Source organism: Pseudophryne corroboree, chromosome 8 (genome assembly GCF_028390025.1).
Source record: "Pseudophryne corroboree isolate aPseCor3 chromosome 8, aPseCor3.hap2, whole genome shotgun sequence".
In the NCBI taxonomy this organism is placed as follows: domain Eukaryota; kingdom Metazoa; phylum Chordata; class Amphibia; order Anura; family Myobatrachidae; genus Pseudophryne; species Pseudophryne corroboree.
The window spans coordinates 195,461,771-195,478,831 of NC_086451.1; the positions used below are offsets into that span (position 1 = coordinate 195,461,771).

At 48.1% G+C, this 17,061-nt stretch overlaps 1 protein-coding gene across 1 annotated transcript in view; it reads left to right on the forward strand.

Annotated features, from left to right (window-relative positions):
- LOC134948804 (TSC22 domain family protein 3-like) overlaps positions 1-17,061 on the forward strand; it is a 229,594-nt gene that overhangs the window by 99,303 nt on the left and 113,230 nt on the right. The window lies entirely within an intron of this gene.

The window sequence follows — 17,061 nt, forward strand, 5'->3', positions numbered from 1 at the left end:
GAGGAGAGGCAGGCGCAGCAGCAGATGAGATTTCCTCCGTGGAGGCAACGCACTTCAAGCTGCTGGCGCCGCTGGTGATGGTGCAGGGAAGGAGGGGTATGATTGGAAAGAGGAGGGAGGAAGCAGGAGGGAAGTGAACAAGAGCCGCTCTTCACGCTGCCGCTAGCAACAGCAGGCTACAGTGCAGAGCAGGGAGAGCGCCTCTTCGGTCCGGCGCCTTCCTGCTTTGCAGGATCTGCTGAGCGGTTAGCGCCGGCTTTGCGTGACGCAGTTATACACAGCTGTATACCACTTTGCTGTATATTCCTGCACCACTCTCGGTATCCTGCATACAGTCTCCCGCTGGTGAGCTGTATGACACCCCACTCCCCTGAAGTAGTAATCAGCTGTACTCCATTGGTTAAGCAACTGGGCTGTTCATAGGGCCTAATTCAGAGTTGATCGCAGCAGCAAATTTGTTAGCAGTTGGGCAAAACCATGTGCACTGCAGAGGGGGCAGATATAACATGTGCAGAGAGAGTTATATTTGGGTGGGGAGTGTTCAAACTGAAATCTAAATTGCAGTGTAAAAATAAAGCAGCCAGTATTTACCCTGCACAGAAACAAAATAACCCACCCAAATCTAACTCTCTCTGCACGTTACATCTGCCCCACCTGCAAGGCACATGGTTTTGCCCAGCTGCTAACAAATTTGCTGCTGCGATCAACTCTGAATTACCCCCATAGTTCTAAGGCATCCGATGGTGTGTACATTTACTCTGGTCCACCAGCAGCATTGGTCAGACATCGGCCACTCCATTGGACTTCTGAGCAACCTTGCTGGTGTCAGTATAACTGCGTCAAAAGACATGCCCCATGGACACACCCACTGATGCCAACCACCCCATGTTACTATCCGGGAATGCTTATGGGAATAAAAAATGGATCTCTATGCATTTCTGGAATAGCCACAGGGAAGCATGGGCATTGCATCTCAGATGCATGTGTTTTGTGTTGTAGTAAAACAGACGCTTGTGCCCAATGTTTTGTCTAGTGTCCATCTCTGAATCAGCCACAAAGTATACTAGAGATGGTGGGCTTTGACTCTAACCACAAAGGAATTAGGGGCCCATTTATCAATAAAAGATATAAAACTAGTTGCGAATGATACATCCCATTGCATATGATAAATTGTGCTCCAGCCAAACGACTTCCAACTGTCATTTTTCAAACACATGACAGTTAGGAGCTGATTGGCTGGGGTACAATTTATCATACGCAATGAGATTTATCATTCACAACAAGTTTTAGCACTCGTTGCTAAATGAGCCTCTTAGTTTTAAACGCATACAAAGTCACGGGTGAAGCACAACGGAACTTGGCATGAGAAAAAACCGCAGCGACTGCATCACGGCACTTCATATACAGACTCAGACGTAGTCGCACACAGATATACAAATGTAGCACAATAAATTGTCCAACTGCAATATAACAAAGTAGTTTTGTCACTCCAAGTTTTATTTATGTGACACAGAAAAATGCTTAGCATGTCCAAGATGCGATTTGAGGAACTGTATGAGGACACATCTGTATATCAGACCTGTGTATAATGATTGGTGTATAGCAACAGGCATTACTTCAGAATTGCAATGGTCTCGTGGTACACGCAGTTGCCCGTGACACTGCAATGACACTCTCACAAGTCAGGGTGGTTATATACAATCGCATTGTCACCGCCCACTTCCCACTCTGAAATGCCCTATGTCACAGAAAGACAGATCTGGGCAAGTTGCATCAAACAAAGAACAGGATGGAAATTTGCATCTGCACCTGTGCTGTTTACACAAATCACTGTTTACATCTGCATACCTACCAACTTTGTGGAGGTAGGTAGCGGGACTTCCTGAAAAGGGTGTGTGGCCTCGGTGAAGGGCTGTGGCTTCATGTTAATACCACGTCCCCATTTTCCGCCACTATGGGGGTGTCACTGACCTGGGTTGGGAGTGTTGTGAACTCGGGGGTTCTTCCGATGGTCGAGAAGAGGAACCACAGCTGGGTCGGAGCAGAGATGGCCGGATATAGGTTTTCCTCATACAGGACTCTGACAGTTAGGCTTGGTGTAAAATGCTGAAGAACTTTATTATGGGAAGGGAGCAATACAGTGACACAGAAGAAAGGGAACTTATGGGCGGTGTCCAAGGCTACTGAAGAACTTGTGAGCGATGTTTAAAGACACTGAGGAATGAAGAACTTGTGAGCGATGTTTAAAGACACTGATGAATGAAGAACTTGTGAGCAATGGTGAAAGACACTGAAGAATTTGTGAGCGATGTTTAAGACACAGATGAATGAAGAACTTGTGAGTGATGGTGAAAGACTGAAGAATTTGTGAGCGATGTTTAAAGACACTGATGATTGAAGAACTTGTGAGCGATGGTGAAAGACACTGATGACTGGAAACACTAAAGTTTATTCAGCCCGCAGGTCATGCTGAATCCAGGGAGCACTGGTGACGGCACTGCAGAGGAACACACCAGTTGCTGGGAACGCTGGAAACTTTGCTGCAGAAAGGCACCCTGAAATGCTGGAAGCACTGGAGTACAGCTGCAGGGAGACACACTGCGTACAGGAGCACTGGCATCCACTTCAGGAAAAAGAGACGATACTCAGGCGCCGGGGCTCTGCCCGGCGTCTGGTTTTGAATCTCCCGCCTCCACTACACTTAGGTATAACATATCTCGGAAGATTTCATTAACAAATCCCTGGAAGACGGCAGGGGCATTGCTGAGGCCAAACGGCCTTACAGATAGTCGTAATGCCCGTCCCGGGTATTGAAGGCCGTCTTCCATTCGTCCCCCTGTCGGATACGTATCAAATTATAGGCTCCCCTTAAGTCGAGCTTGGTGAAGACATGGACTCCGTGAACCCTATCAAATAGCTCTGTGATGAGTGGCAAAGGATATTTGTTCTTAATGGTGATATCATTTAGGCCACGATAGTCAATACATGGTCTCAACCCTCCATCCTTCTTCTTCACAAAAAAGAAACCTGCTCCCGCCGGGGAGGTAGAGGGGCGAATGATTCCTTTCAGCAGATTAGACTTGATATAGTCCGACATAGCTTGGGTCTCGGGTAATGATAAGGGATAAGTGCGTCCCCGAGGTGGCATTTTCCCTGGGATGAGCTCAATGGGACAGTCCCAGGGTCTATGAGGTGGTAACTGATCGGCCGCCTGTTCCAAAAACACGTCTGTGAACTCCCGATAGGCCTCCGTAATGAGCTCTTCATCCGACTTGGAAGATACACGGAGCAGGTAGACAGGAGTGAGACAATTAGAATGACAAAATGGACTCCAGGATATTATTTGTGACGACTTCCAGTCGACGTGAGGGTTGTGAATTTTAAGCCAAGGAAGACCAAGAACCAGATCGTGGGGCATCTCCCGAATCACTAGGAACTCCAGATGCTCTTGATGCAGAGCTCCAACCTGCAGCTTGATCGGCACTGTGCGACTTGAAATAAGACCATTAGAAATTTGGGCACCATTGATGGCAGTCAACGTAATAGGTCGTTTGACAGACCGTAACTGTAAACCCAGATTCTGGACACAAGAAAGGGAAAAAAAATTCCCCGCAGCCCCAGAGTCCAGCAGAGCCTTAACAGGTTTGGCTATTGACTCAGAAAACAGAGACACGGAGAGTAAACAGTCCACTGTCGGAGAAGGTTTAGATGTAACCCCTAACTCGACTCCTCCGGAACAAGCTAGGACTGCCGTTTCCCGGACAGGACTTGCAAAACTTGAAAAAATGATCCGCGGATCCACAGTAGAGGTCTTCTGGGGACAGCCGAGATCGATTAATTTGCATGGGTTCGTCTGAACTTGGGGTAACCGTTTGCTTAGACGGGAGACACTGGAATCTGGATCGATCTGACCGACTACGTTCGCCACCTCATTCCTGCATGCGAAGATCCACCTTTACACAGATTAAGATCAACTGTTCTAAGGAATCTGGCAGATCCCTAGTGATCTGTTCGTCCTTTAGACGATCAGAGAGCCCGTTCCAAAAAGCGGCCCGGAGAGCCTCATTATTCCAGCGCAGTTCTGAGGCTATGGTCTGGAAATGAATCACATACTGTCCCACTGAACGGGAGCCTTGTCGGACACGGAGCAAGTCTGTAGAAACAGCGGTCGTTCTGCCAGGCTCATCAAAGATCCTTCGGAATGACGCAATGAAATTGGTGTAACTGGAAACCAAAGGGTCAGATCGCTCCCATAACGGAGACACCCAATCCAACGCTGAACCTTCAAGCAAGGAAATAATGTACGCCACCTTGGACCGATCCGTAGGGAAGTTGTGTGAGAGAAGTTCAAAATGTACCTCGCACTGGTTGAGAAAACCACGGCAATTCTTTGGATTCCCGTTATAGCGAGAGGGAGTGGGGAGCTGAAGGCGTGACCTGGTTCCAGACAAGGATTGAACATTACTAGGGACAACCACTGGAGCGGGTACTGGAGCTGGAGCCGGAACTACTGAAGCCAGGGAAGCCTGAATTTGATCCAGCCAGCCGGATAATTCCTGGAGATAATGCATCACCTGGCTCTGTGCCGCCTCCTGACTCTGAACTCGGGAAACCAGGTTCTGGATGGCGCTTGCCTCTGGGTTCCAATCCCCCCGGGTCCATGGGGCCTGAGTATACTGTCACTGACCTGGGTTGGGAGTGTTGTGAACTCGGGGGTTCTTCCGATGGTCGGGAAGAGGAACCACAACTGGGTCGGAGCAGAGATGGCCGGATATAGGTTTTCCTCATACAGGACTCTGACAGTTAGGCATGGTGTAAAATGCTGAAGAACTTTATTATGGGAAGGGAGCAATACAGTGACACATAGAAGAAAGGGAACTTATGGGTGGTGTCCAAGGCTACTGAAGAACTTGTGAGCGATGTTTAAAGACACTGATGAATGAAGAACTTGTGAGCGATGGTGAAAGACACTGATGAATGAAGAACTTGTGAGCGATGTTTAAAGACACTGATGAATGAAGAACTTGTGAGCGATGGTGAAAGACACTGAAGAATTTGTGAGCGATGTTTAAAGACACTGATGATTGAAGAACTTGTGAGCGATGGTGAAAGACACTGAAGAATTTGTGAGCGATGTTTAAAGACACTGATGAATGAAGAACTTGTGTCACAACTGAGGGCCTGAGCTGACGGGAGGCAGCCTCAGTTGTAGGGGCTGAGATGTACCGGAACCTGGGAGGTTGTATCAGACCCCTGGACATGTAAGTAACATGAATAATAACTGCCCGAAGGCGTGACCACGACAACTTGGATAAAAGTCAATGATGTTTATTATGACAACTCCGCAACACAGCAGCAGTAAAAGAAAACGTAAAAGTCAGCAAAGAGTAAATACAGTTCCTGGGTACTACAGGATGGCAGGAGCCACAGGGCACTGGTAGTGTGAGATAGTTCTTATGATCTTCTAGATGGAAAGTCCTTACCAGGCCCGACTGTAGCAATGGAGATAACCCAGGATTGTGCCAGCTGGTGTTCCAGGAAAAGCTGGGTTGCTGAAGATAAAACAGCTGCTGTGGATACTGGCTGGAACCAGACTGTTGTTAGCACGGAGTGGATACTGGCTGGAACCAGTTAAATAATAAATGAACTTGGGAGCGATGAAATATGAACTGAAATGTAGAACTTGAGAGCGGAGAAATAATAATACCGGTGGAGAGTGGTAAAGTGTAGAAAGGACACCGGCCCTTTAAGGGAAGCTGTACTCTGCTGAAAGCTGAGCTGGAAGCAGGTAATGTTGTAGCTGGAAACAGATGAATCCACAATGGATTGGAGAGTCAGGCTACACCGCAGGTGGAATGCTGGTGCGGGTCTCTATTGTGGAAGTCTTGAGACAGGAGCTGGAACCTGGAAGACAATCACAGGAGAGAGACAAACAGGAACTAGGTTTGACAACCAAAGCACTGACGCCTTCCTTGCTCAGGCACAGTGTATTTATACCTGCAGCAAGGAAGGGATTGGCTAGGCAATTATGCAGATTATCAATACTGAGAACAGATTGGTGGAAATGATCAGCTGACAGAATCCAAGATGGCTGCGCCCATGCAGACACTTGGAGGGAAGTTTGGTTTGTAATCCATGTGGTAATGAAAACAGTAATGGCGGCGCCGGCCACCGGAGACAGGAGGCGCCAGGCTGACAGATGCACATCCAACCACGCGGACACAGCGGAGGCCGCGGCTGACGTAATCGCCACTCAGACACTCTGCATGCAGAAGTTCAGGGACGGCGGCGGAGGCCGCGGGAGACGCCATGCCAGGTGTAATATGGCGTTTACTGTGACAGCGTCCCAGAGTGACAGGAGAGGATACAGGAATGTACACATCAGGATAACAGATGGAATCCGGTCCTGGAGCGCTGAGCCAGCCTTAGGAGGCATCTGATGGGTAAGAAATGGCGTCCAGATACCCGGATCGTGACAGCACCCCCCCCTTTAGGAGTGGCCCCAGGACACTTCTTTGGCTTTTGAGGAAACTTGGAATGGAATCTCCGGACCAAGGCAGGAGCATGGACATCAGAAGCATTGGTCCATGAACGTTCCTCAGGACCATAACCTTTCCAGTCAATAAGATATTGTAGTTGACCGTAACGGTGACGTGAGTCCAGGATCTTGGCCACTTCATACTCAATGCCTCGTTGAGTTTGGACTTTCGGAGTTGGAGGAAGTGAGGAATGAAACCGATTCAAGATCAGCGGTTTCAACAGGGAAACATGGAATGTCCTGGGTATTTTTAAGAAGGGAGGCAACTGGAGTCTGTAAGCAACAGGATTGATGACTTGTTCAATCTTGAAAGGACCGATATAGCGAGGTGCAAACTTCATACTGGGAACTCTTAACCTCAAATTCTTCGTGGATAACCATACCCGATCACCCACCTTGAGGGCAGGAACTGCTCGACGCTTCTTATCCGCAAACTTCTTGTACCTGATCGATGCCTTGAGCAGAGCTGATCGTACGCTCTTCCAGATATTGGCAAACTGATGCAAGGTGATATCCACTGCGGGGACAGAAGTTGCTGGAAGCGGTTGGAACTCAGGGACTTTAGGGTGGAATCCAAAGTTAGTGAAGAATGGTGTTGAAGCAGATGAAGAATGATACTGGTTGTTATGACAGAACTCGGCCCAGGGAAGTAATTGAACCCAGTCATCTTGAGAGGAGGACACATAGATGCGGAGGAAGGCCTCCAAGTCCTGATTCACCCTCTCGGTTTGACCATTGGTCTGAGGATGGTAAGCCGTGGAAAACTTTAGCTTGACTTGGAGGACTTGACATAAACTTCGCCAGAATTTGGCTGTGAATTGAACTCCTCGATCTGAGATAATTTCTTCAGGAAGACCGTGGAGTCGGAAGATCTCTTTTATGAATACTTGAGCCAACTTGGAAGCTGACGGAAGACCGGTGAGAGGAATGAAGTGTGCCATCTTGGTGAACCGGTCAACTACCACCCAGATGGTATTGAACTTGTTGCACATGGGTAAGTCTGTAATGAAATCCATCGACAAGTGGGTCCATGGTCGACGGGGAACGGATAGTGGAACCAGTTGCCCCGCAGGCGACTGGCGGGATACTTTATGTTGGGCACACTTTGGGCAAGATGCAATAAACTCCAAGACGTCCTTTTTCAGAGTTGGCCACCAATAGGACCTAGAGATAAACTCCAGGGTTTTTTGGATTCCTGTATGTCCGGCAAAACGGGAAGCATGGGCCCAATGCATGAGCTTCTTCCTTAGCATCGGCTTCACAAAACTTTTCCCTGATGGGGGCGTAGAGTCCATCCCTACCGTGGAGAATGCCAACGGATTTATAATAGGATGCTTGTCTGAAGACTCTGACTCATTTTCTTGCTCCCATGAGCGGGAAAGGGCATCGGCCTTGCGATTCTGAGAGCCCGGACAGAACTGGAGTTTAAAGTCGAACCTGGAAAAGAAAAGTGCCCATCTGGCCTGACGAGGGTTGAGACATTGTGCGCCCTTCAGGTATAAAAGGTTCTTGTGGTCTGTAAGTATGGTGATTGAATGAGAAGCTCCCTCCAACAGATACCTCCACTCTTCTAGAGCGAGCTTGATGGCTAGCAACTCCTGGTCGCCAATGGCATAGTTGCGCTCAGCTGGGGAGAACTTCCGGGAGAAGAAACTGCAAGGGTGTAAATGGCCATCTTTAGCCCTCTGAGATAACACCGCTCCTACTCCAACGGAGGAGGCATCCACCTCTAAGATGAAAGGAGAGTCGATGTCAGGCTGTTTCAGAACAGGCGCAGAGATGAACCTTTGTTTTAAAAGATGAAATGCTTGCATGGCTTCTTCAGACCACTTGGACGGGTTAGCACCCTTCTTAGTGAAAGCAGTAATAGGCGCCACAATGGTGGAAAAGTCTCGTATAAACTTTCGGTAATAGTTGGCGAACCCTAAGAACCTCTGGACCCCTTTGAGGGTTAAGGGTACCGGCCAATTTTGGATTGCTTGTAGTTTCTCAGGATCCATCTCTAGTCCGGAACCGGACACAATGTACCCTAGAAACGGAATGGACTTTACTTCAAAGACGCATTTTTCTAATTTGCAATAGAGATGATTGACACGGAGACGGGACAGAACCTCTTTAACCCAAAAACGATGTTCCTCTAAATCGTTGGCAAAAATGAGGATATCGTCTAGATAGACCACGACATGACGGTATAGAATGTCTCTGAAGATCTCATTGACAAAATGCTGGAAGACAGCTGGAGCATTGCTCAATCCGAAGGGCATGACGAGGTACTCATAATGTCCGTCACGGGTGTTAAAGGCGGTCTTCCACTCGTCACCCTCACGGATCCGGATGAGATTGTATGCACCTCGCAAGTCCAGCTTTGTAAAGATGGTAGCTCCGCTAACTCTGTCAAAGAGCTCAGTAATCAGGGGTAAAGGATAACGGTTCTTGATGGTAATGTCGTTCAAACCTCTGTAGTCGATGCACGGCCGCAGACCACCATCTTTCTTTTTTACAAAAAAGAAGCCTGCGCCGGCTGGAGAAGAAGAAGGTCGAATGAACCCCTTTGCTAGGTTCTCTTTAATATATTCCTCCATAGAATGCGTCTCAGGCAGAGACAACGGATAAGTTCGGCCTCGAGGTGGAACCTTCCCTGGAACGAGATCAATCGGACAGTCCCATTCTCTATGAGGAGGAAGGATATCAGCAGAAGCTTTACTGAACACATCCGTGAAATCTTGATATGGAGGAGGTGGAACATCAGACGACCTGGGGGAGGAAGAACAGACAGGCAATACTTTAAACAAACATGTCTCAGCACAGGAGGAACCCCATGCCAGGATTTGCGTAGTCGTCCAATCAATTGTAGGATTGTGAAGACGGAGCCATGGAAGGCCCAGGACCACAGGATGTGTGGCTCTTGGAATCACTAAAAAAGAAATAAGTTCGGAATGAAGAACTCCCACTCTCAGACGAACTGGTAGAGTCCTTAAAGAAATAACTGCATAAAAAATTTTGCTGCCATCCACGGCAGTTAAAGAAATGGACGAAGGAAGTCTCTCGGTGGGTAGGGACCACCGTTTAACATAGGCTTCGGTAATAAAGTTCCCAGCTGCTCCGGAATCAAGGAGGGCAATGACGTTCCGATAACGTTGAGCAACTTGAAGCGAGACTGGGAGATTACAATCTTGAGGAGATGGAGAGGAGATCATTACTCCTAGCCGGCCCTCTCCTTGGCGAGCTAGGATTTGGAGTTTCCCGGACGTTTGGGACAGGCATTAATGGTGTGAGACGGAGCTGCACAATAGAGACAGAGAAACTCGGAGAGACGTCTTCGGCGCTCAGCAGGAGTTAAACGGGAACGGCCAAGTTGCATGGGCTCATCTTTAGATGGTGACAGTTGACGAGGAGGAGGAGCAGAAGATTTTGGAGCAGATGATCTTCCACGCTCAGTTGCTCTCTCTCTGAAACGTAAATCAACTTTCGTGCAGAGTGAGATTAGCTCATCTAACTTAGAAGGTAAGTCTCTGGTAGCTAACTCATCTTTAATACGCTCAAGTAAAGCCATGCCAGAATGCAGCATACAGGGCCTCGTCGTTCCATGCCAGTTCGGATGCCAGGATCTGGAACTGTATCAGATATTGTCCTACAGTACGTGACCCCTGGCGTAAACGGAGAATCTCGGATGAAGCTGAGGTTACCCGGCCTGGCTCGTCGAAGATGCGCCTGAATGTTGACACGAAGGCAGTGTAGGAAGATAGCAGGGTGTCGGACCTCTCCCATAATGGTGATGCCCAATCAAGGGCTGAGCCACTGAGAAGAGAAATAATGTAGGCAATTTTTGTACGGTCACTGGGAAAATTGCCAGGTTGTAGCTCAAACTGAATCTCACACTGGTTGAGAAATCCCCTGCAGAATCTTGGAGATCCGTCAAATTTTGCTGGCGTTGGAAGATGAAGACGTGGAGCAGAAATGGGTAAGGTGGGTGGGGTTATAGCTGGAGTCACTGTGGTTGACGCACCAGACGCGCCTGATCCACGGAGAGTTGTCTGAATCCCATCCAGCCGAGTAGAGAGATCCTGGAGACAGCGGATGATGTGGCCCTGTGCAGCCTCCTGATGTTCTAGTCGGGCTGCCAGTTCTTGCATCGGCCTGGCCGCTTGATCCTGGTCTCCGGCTGGATTCATTAGGTCAGTGCTTACTGTCACAACTGAGGGCCTGAGCTGACGGGAGGCAGCCTCAGTTGTAGGGGCTGAGATGTACCGGAACCTGGGAGGTTGTATCAGACCCCTGGACATGTAAGTAACATGAATAATAACTGCCCAAAGGCGTGACCACGACAACTTGGATAAAAGTCAATGATGTTTATTATGACAACTCCGCAACACAGCAGCAGTAAAAGAAAACGTAAAAGTCAGCAAAGAGTAAATACAGTTCCTGGGTACTACAGGATGGCAGGAGCCACAGGGCACTGGTAGTGTGAGATAGTTCTTATGATCTTCTAGATGGAAAGTCCTTACCAGGCCCGACTGTAGCAATGGAGATAACCCAGGATTGTGCCAGCTGGTGTTCCAGGAAAAGCTGGGTTGCTGAAGATAAAACAGCTGCTGTGGATACTGGCTGGAACCAGACTGTTGTTAGCACGGAGTGGATACTGGCTGGAACCAGTTAAATAATAAATGAACTTGGGAGCGATGAAATATGAACTGAAATGTAGAACTTGAGAGCGGAGAAATAATAATACCGGTGGAGAGTGGTAAAGTGTAGAAAGGACACCGGCCCTTTAAGGGAAGCTGTACTCTGCTGAAAGCTGAGCTGGAAGCAGGTAATGTTGTAGCTGGAAACAGATGAATCCACAATGGATTGGAGAGTCAGGCTACACCGCAGGTGGAATGCTGGTGCGGGTCTCTATGGTGGAAGTCTTGAGACAGGAGCTGGAACCTGGAAGACAATCACAGGAGAGAGACAAACAGGAACTAGGTTTGACAACCAAAGCACTGACGCCTTCCTTGCTCAGGCACAGTGTATTTATACCTGCAGCAAGGAAGGGATTGGCTAGGCAATTATGCAGATTATCAATACTGAGAACAGATTGGTGGAAATGATCAGCTGACAGAATCCAAGATGGCTGCGCCCATGCAGACACTTGGAGGGAAGTTTGGTTTGTAATCCATGTGGTAATGAAAACAGTAATGGCGGCGCCGGCCACCGGAGACAGGAGGCGCCAGGCTGACAGATGCACATCCAACCACGCGGACACAGCGGAGGCCGCGGCTGACGTAATCGCCACTCAGACACTCTGCATGCAGAAGTTCAGGGACGGCGGCGGAGGCCGCGGGAGACGCCATGCCAGGTGTAATATGGCGTTTACTGTGACAGCGTCCCAGAGTGACAGGAGAGGATACAGGAATGTACACATCAGGATAACAGATGGAATCCGGTCCTGGAGCGCTGAGCCAGCCTTAGGAGGCATCTGATGGGTAAGAAATGGCGTCCAGATACCCGGATCGTGACAACTTGTGAGCGATGGTGAAAGACACTGAAGAATTTGTGAGCGATGTTTAAAGACACTGATGATTGAAGAACTTGTGAGCGATGGTGAAAGACACTGAAGAATTTGTGAGCGATGTTTAAGACACTGATGAATGAAGAACTTGTGAGCTATGGTGAAAGACACTGAAGAATTTGTGAGCGATGTTTAAAGACACTGATGATTGAAGAACTTGTGAGCGATGGTGAAAGACACTGAAGAATTTGTGAGCGATGTTTAAAGACACTGATGATTGAAGAACTTGTGAGCGATGGTGAAACACACTGATGACTGGAAACACTAAAGTTTATTCAGCCCGCAGGTCATGCTGAATCCAGGGAGCACTGGTGACGGCACTGCAGAGGAACACACCAGTTGCTGGGAACGCTGGAAACTTTGCTGCAGAAAGGCACCCTGAAATGCTGGAAGCACTGGAGTACAGCTGCAGGGAGATACAGGAGCACTGGCATCCACTTCAGGAAAAAGAGACGATACTCAGGCGCCGGGGCTCTGCCCGGCGTCTGGTTTTGAATCTCCCGCCTCTACTGGATTGGTGGAGCGGGTTAGTGACGTCACCCGCTCCCCGCCCACGTGATGCCGGATGTCATGGTGGCGCCCACGCTCCGGGGAACCGCCGGGAGCCGCGCCAGCCAGACGCTGGGACCCAAGGACTGCCGGAGGTGGGGGCTGCCAAACGGACCAGCAGACGCGCAGGGGTAAGCGCGGCGGCCACTGCCCCTGGCGTGTGACAGGGGGCATGGCCAGCGCTCTGTGAACTCCTGGTATGCCCCAGTACCTCTTGTCTTCGTGAATAGATGCTGTGCGCATGCACACAGCATCTATTCATTACTGCTCTGCTAAGCAGAGCAGCGAGTGACGGGAGCTCCCAACTGCCCGCCCCACTGAGGGACACTGTGGACTGCGGGTGGGACAGTGGGACATTCCCAATAAAAGGGACTGTGCTTTGAAAATCAGGACAGTTGGGAGGTACGCATCCGAAAACAGAGGGTCTGATTCATGTTTGTAAGTAAAGCAAAAAAGCAAGTACAGTAACTATGTATACTGCAAATACATTTTAGATTTTTCTGTGCAGGGTAAATACAGTAGCGGATCTTGCCACGGGCAAGCAGGACTTTTGCCCGGGGCGCCGCCTTCCGGAGGGCGCAGGGCGCCCTCCGGAGGGCGCCGCACCAGGGCAAGATCCGCTGCTGCTGTGCCCCCCGCTGCCCGCTGCCGCTGTGAAGGGAAACTAGACGCGTACGCGTCTAGTTTCCCTTCGTGGAGAGGACCTTTGCTGTGCGGTGCGCGATGACGTCATCGCGCACCGCACATAATTTCAGTCTGTACAGGGGGCGTAAATGACCATGCCCCCTGTTCAAAGCCACGCCCCCTAATGCCGCCCGGGGCGCACAGAGTCCCAGAACCGGCCCTGGGTAAATACTAGCTGCTTTTTCATGTAGCCCACAAATGTTAGACAGCTTTATCTTTACACTGCAATTTAGGTTTCAGTTTGAACATACTCCACCCAAATCTAAATCTTACTACACATGTTACATCTGCCCCATCTGCAGTGCAACTTGGTTTTATCCAGTTGTTTTGCTTTACTTACAAACATGAATCAGGCCCAGACATCCGTGCGACTCAGAATCACCCCCATTATGTCCTTTATTTTAGACCATAGGAACCCTCCTCTCTGAAATGCTCCAGGTTGTTGTTATTATTATTATTATTATTATCTTTCATTTACATGGCGCCACAAGGGATCCTCATTACAGAGTACATAAACAAATGAGCAATACAAGAAAAAAAACAGTATGAGACAATAAAGGACAAGTATATACCTCCCAACTGTCCCGATTTTCGCAGAACAGTCCCGTGTTTTTGGGACTGTCCCGCTGTCCCACCCGCTGTCCCACCCGCAGGCCGCAGTGTGTGGGGGCAGTTGGGAGGCTCCTGCACCCGCTGCTCTGCTTAGCAGAGCAGCGGTGAATAGACGCTGTGCACATGCGCACAGCATCTATTCAGTGGAGACAGGAGGAGAGGAGGCATGCCAGCATCTCACAGAGCATGGCTCATGATCGCGGGCCCTCCCGTGAAGCCACACCCTTTTCTGCAGGTCACGCCCCCTTTTCTGGCGGGCGAGGGTGTCCCTCTTCATGAAGTCCTAATGTTGGGAGGTATGCAAGTACAAGATATATGCAGAAAACCATGTATAAGGTGCCATCAAAGGGAGTATTGAGTACAAGATAGTGGAAGAGGGGCCAGCTCTTGTGAGCTTACAATCTAAAGGTTCTCAATAGATACTAGCTAGCTCTGATTAGAAAACAAATGCCTTTGAATTGGTTAACAAAACTAATTTAGCTATGTTGCCTATATAATACAGGTTCAGTATTCCTTATCCAAAATTCAAAATCACACATTTTTGGTTCCCCTACTGAGATAGTGACACATATCGTGACATATATATCTATATAATATATCTATATATACACATAATATATAACATATATGTCATTATCTCAGTAGGGGACCCAAAAATGTGGGATTTTGAATTTTGGATAAGAGATACTCAACCTGTATAGAATAATATACACTAATGTGATTCTCTTCTTTGTGCTGATGCAGAGTAGTGTTTTGATACACATCAGATGTCAGGTTATAGCAGGTACTTTGGTTACTGCTGGTTAGTGAGGTGGTTTAGATGTGGTTTACTAAATGTGAAACTTTGATCAACACATCAGGAATTCTGTGTTTTGGTTGTTTCAACTGTTTAGTAAGGACATGCGCACACTTCCAATATCATCTGTCAACATGTTCAGCCCCGAGCCTGGCATTTCAGATCATGCTCACAATAGACCTATGCCCACCATTGCAGCCCTATACCCGACATTGTCTCATGACCCGTATCACAGCCTTGCACCCAGATTAACAGCTTCAGCACCAATATAGTCCTATGCCCACATATGATTCTGTTGCTCATGAGACATATCTTTGTACCTACAACAACAGCTTCACGTTGAAGGTACATAGTATCACATCATTCAGTCACTGTAGTACCATATCATTCATTTACCATAGCACCATGGCATCAGTGTCGGACTGGGACATGGAGGGCCCACTGGAGGAATGCTGTGGTAGAAGCCCATGCTTAGGGGTGTGGCTAGCTGCCACAGAGGCTTGGCTAACCATGGTATGGGCCCCTTGATAAATATGATTTTTTTTAAATACTGCTAGTGCATGCATGATAATGTACCAGATGAACAACTGCAATAATATGTATAATGTACAATTTAAGTGCACAGTCTAGAACCTGATCCCTAGAGCAGGAGGTGGTTTCCCCTGTACCCCTGTGGGCCAGTCCAACCCTGCATGGCATTCATCCTCCATAGTACCACATCATTCTTTTACCACAGCACCATGACATTCATTCACCATATTAGTACCATGACATTTATGCACTGTAGCACCACAGGATTCATTCACTTTAGCACCATAACATGTATACCCCCATAGCACTAGTGATGAGCGGGTTCGGTTCCTCGGAATCCGAACCCCCCCGAACTTCAGCCTTTTTACACGGATCCGAGGCAGACTCGGATCTTCCCGCCTTGCTCGGCTAACCCGAGCGCGCCCGAACGTCATCATCCCGCTGTCGGATTCTCGCGAGGCTCGGATTCTATCGCGAGACTCGGATTCTATATAAGGAGCCGCGCGTCGCCGCCATTTTCACACGTGCATTGAGATTCATAGGGAGAGGACGTGGCTGGCGTCCTCTCCATTTAGATTAGAAGAGAGAGAGTGAGAGTGAGACACTTGATTTACTGGAGCTTAGGAGTACTCAGAGAGTGCAGAGTTTACTAGTGACTGACCAGTGACCACCAGTGCAGTTTTATTATATTATTATTTAATATAATCCGTTCTCTGCCTGAAAAAAAACGATACACAGTGACACAGTAACAGTATACCATATCTGTGCTCAACCTCAGTGTGCTGCATCATCTATGTATATCTGACTGTGCTGAGTGCTCAGTGCTCACACAGCTTAATTGTGGGGGAGACTGGGGAGCAGTAGCAGGAGTACATATTATTTAACAGTGCACACTTTTGCTGCCAGAGTGCCACTGCCAATGTGACTGACCAGTGACCACTGTCTGACCACCAGTATATTGTGATTGTCTGCCTGAAAAAGTTAAACACTCGTCGTGTGGTGTTTTTATTCTATAAACGCATTCTGCTGACAGTGTCCAGCAGGTCCGTCATTAATTATATAATATATACCTGTCCGGCTGCAGTAGTGATATATATATATATATTTTTTATATCATTATCATCCAGTCTATATTAGCAGCAGACGCAGTACGGTAGTCCACGGCTGTAGCTACCTCTGTGTCGGCAGTCGCTCGTCCATCCATAATTGTATACCACCTACCTGTGGTGTTTTTTTTTTTCTATCTTCTTGATACTAGTAGCTTACTTTAGGAATCTGCAGTGCTGACAGTGTCCAGCAGGTCCGTCATTATAATATATACCTGTCCGGCTGCAGTAGTGATATATATATATATTTTTTATATCATTATCATCCAGTCTATATTAGCAGCAGACGCAGTACGGTAGTCCACGGCTGTAGCTACCTCTGTGTCGGCAGTCGCTCGTCCATCCATAATTGTATTTCACCTACCTGTGGTGGTTTTTTTTTTTCTATCTTCTTGATACTACTAGACGCTTACTTTAGGAGTCTGCAGTGCTGCTGACAGTGTCCAGCAGGTCCGTCATTATATAATATATACCTGTCCGGCTGCAGTAGTGATATATATATATTTTTTATATCATTATCATCCAGTCTATATTAGCAGCAGACGCAGTACGGTAGTCCACGGCTGTAGCTACCTCTGTGTCGGCAGTCGCTCGTCCATCCATAAATATACTAGTATCCATCCATCTCCATTGTTTACCTGAGGTGCCTTTTAGTTGTGCCTATTAAAATATGGAGAACAAAAATGTTGAGGTT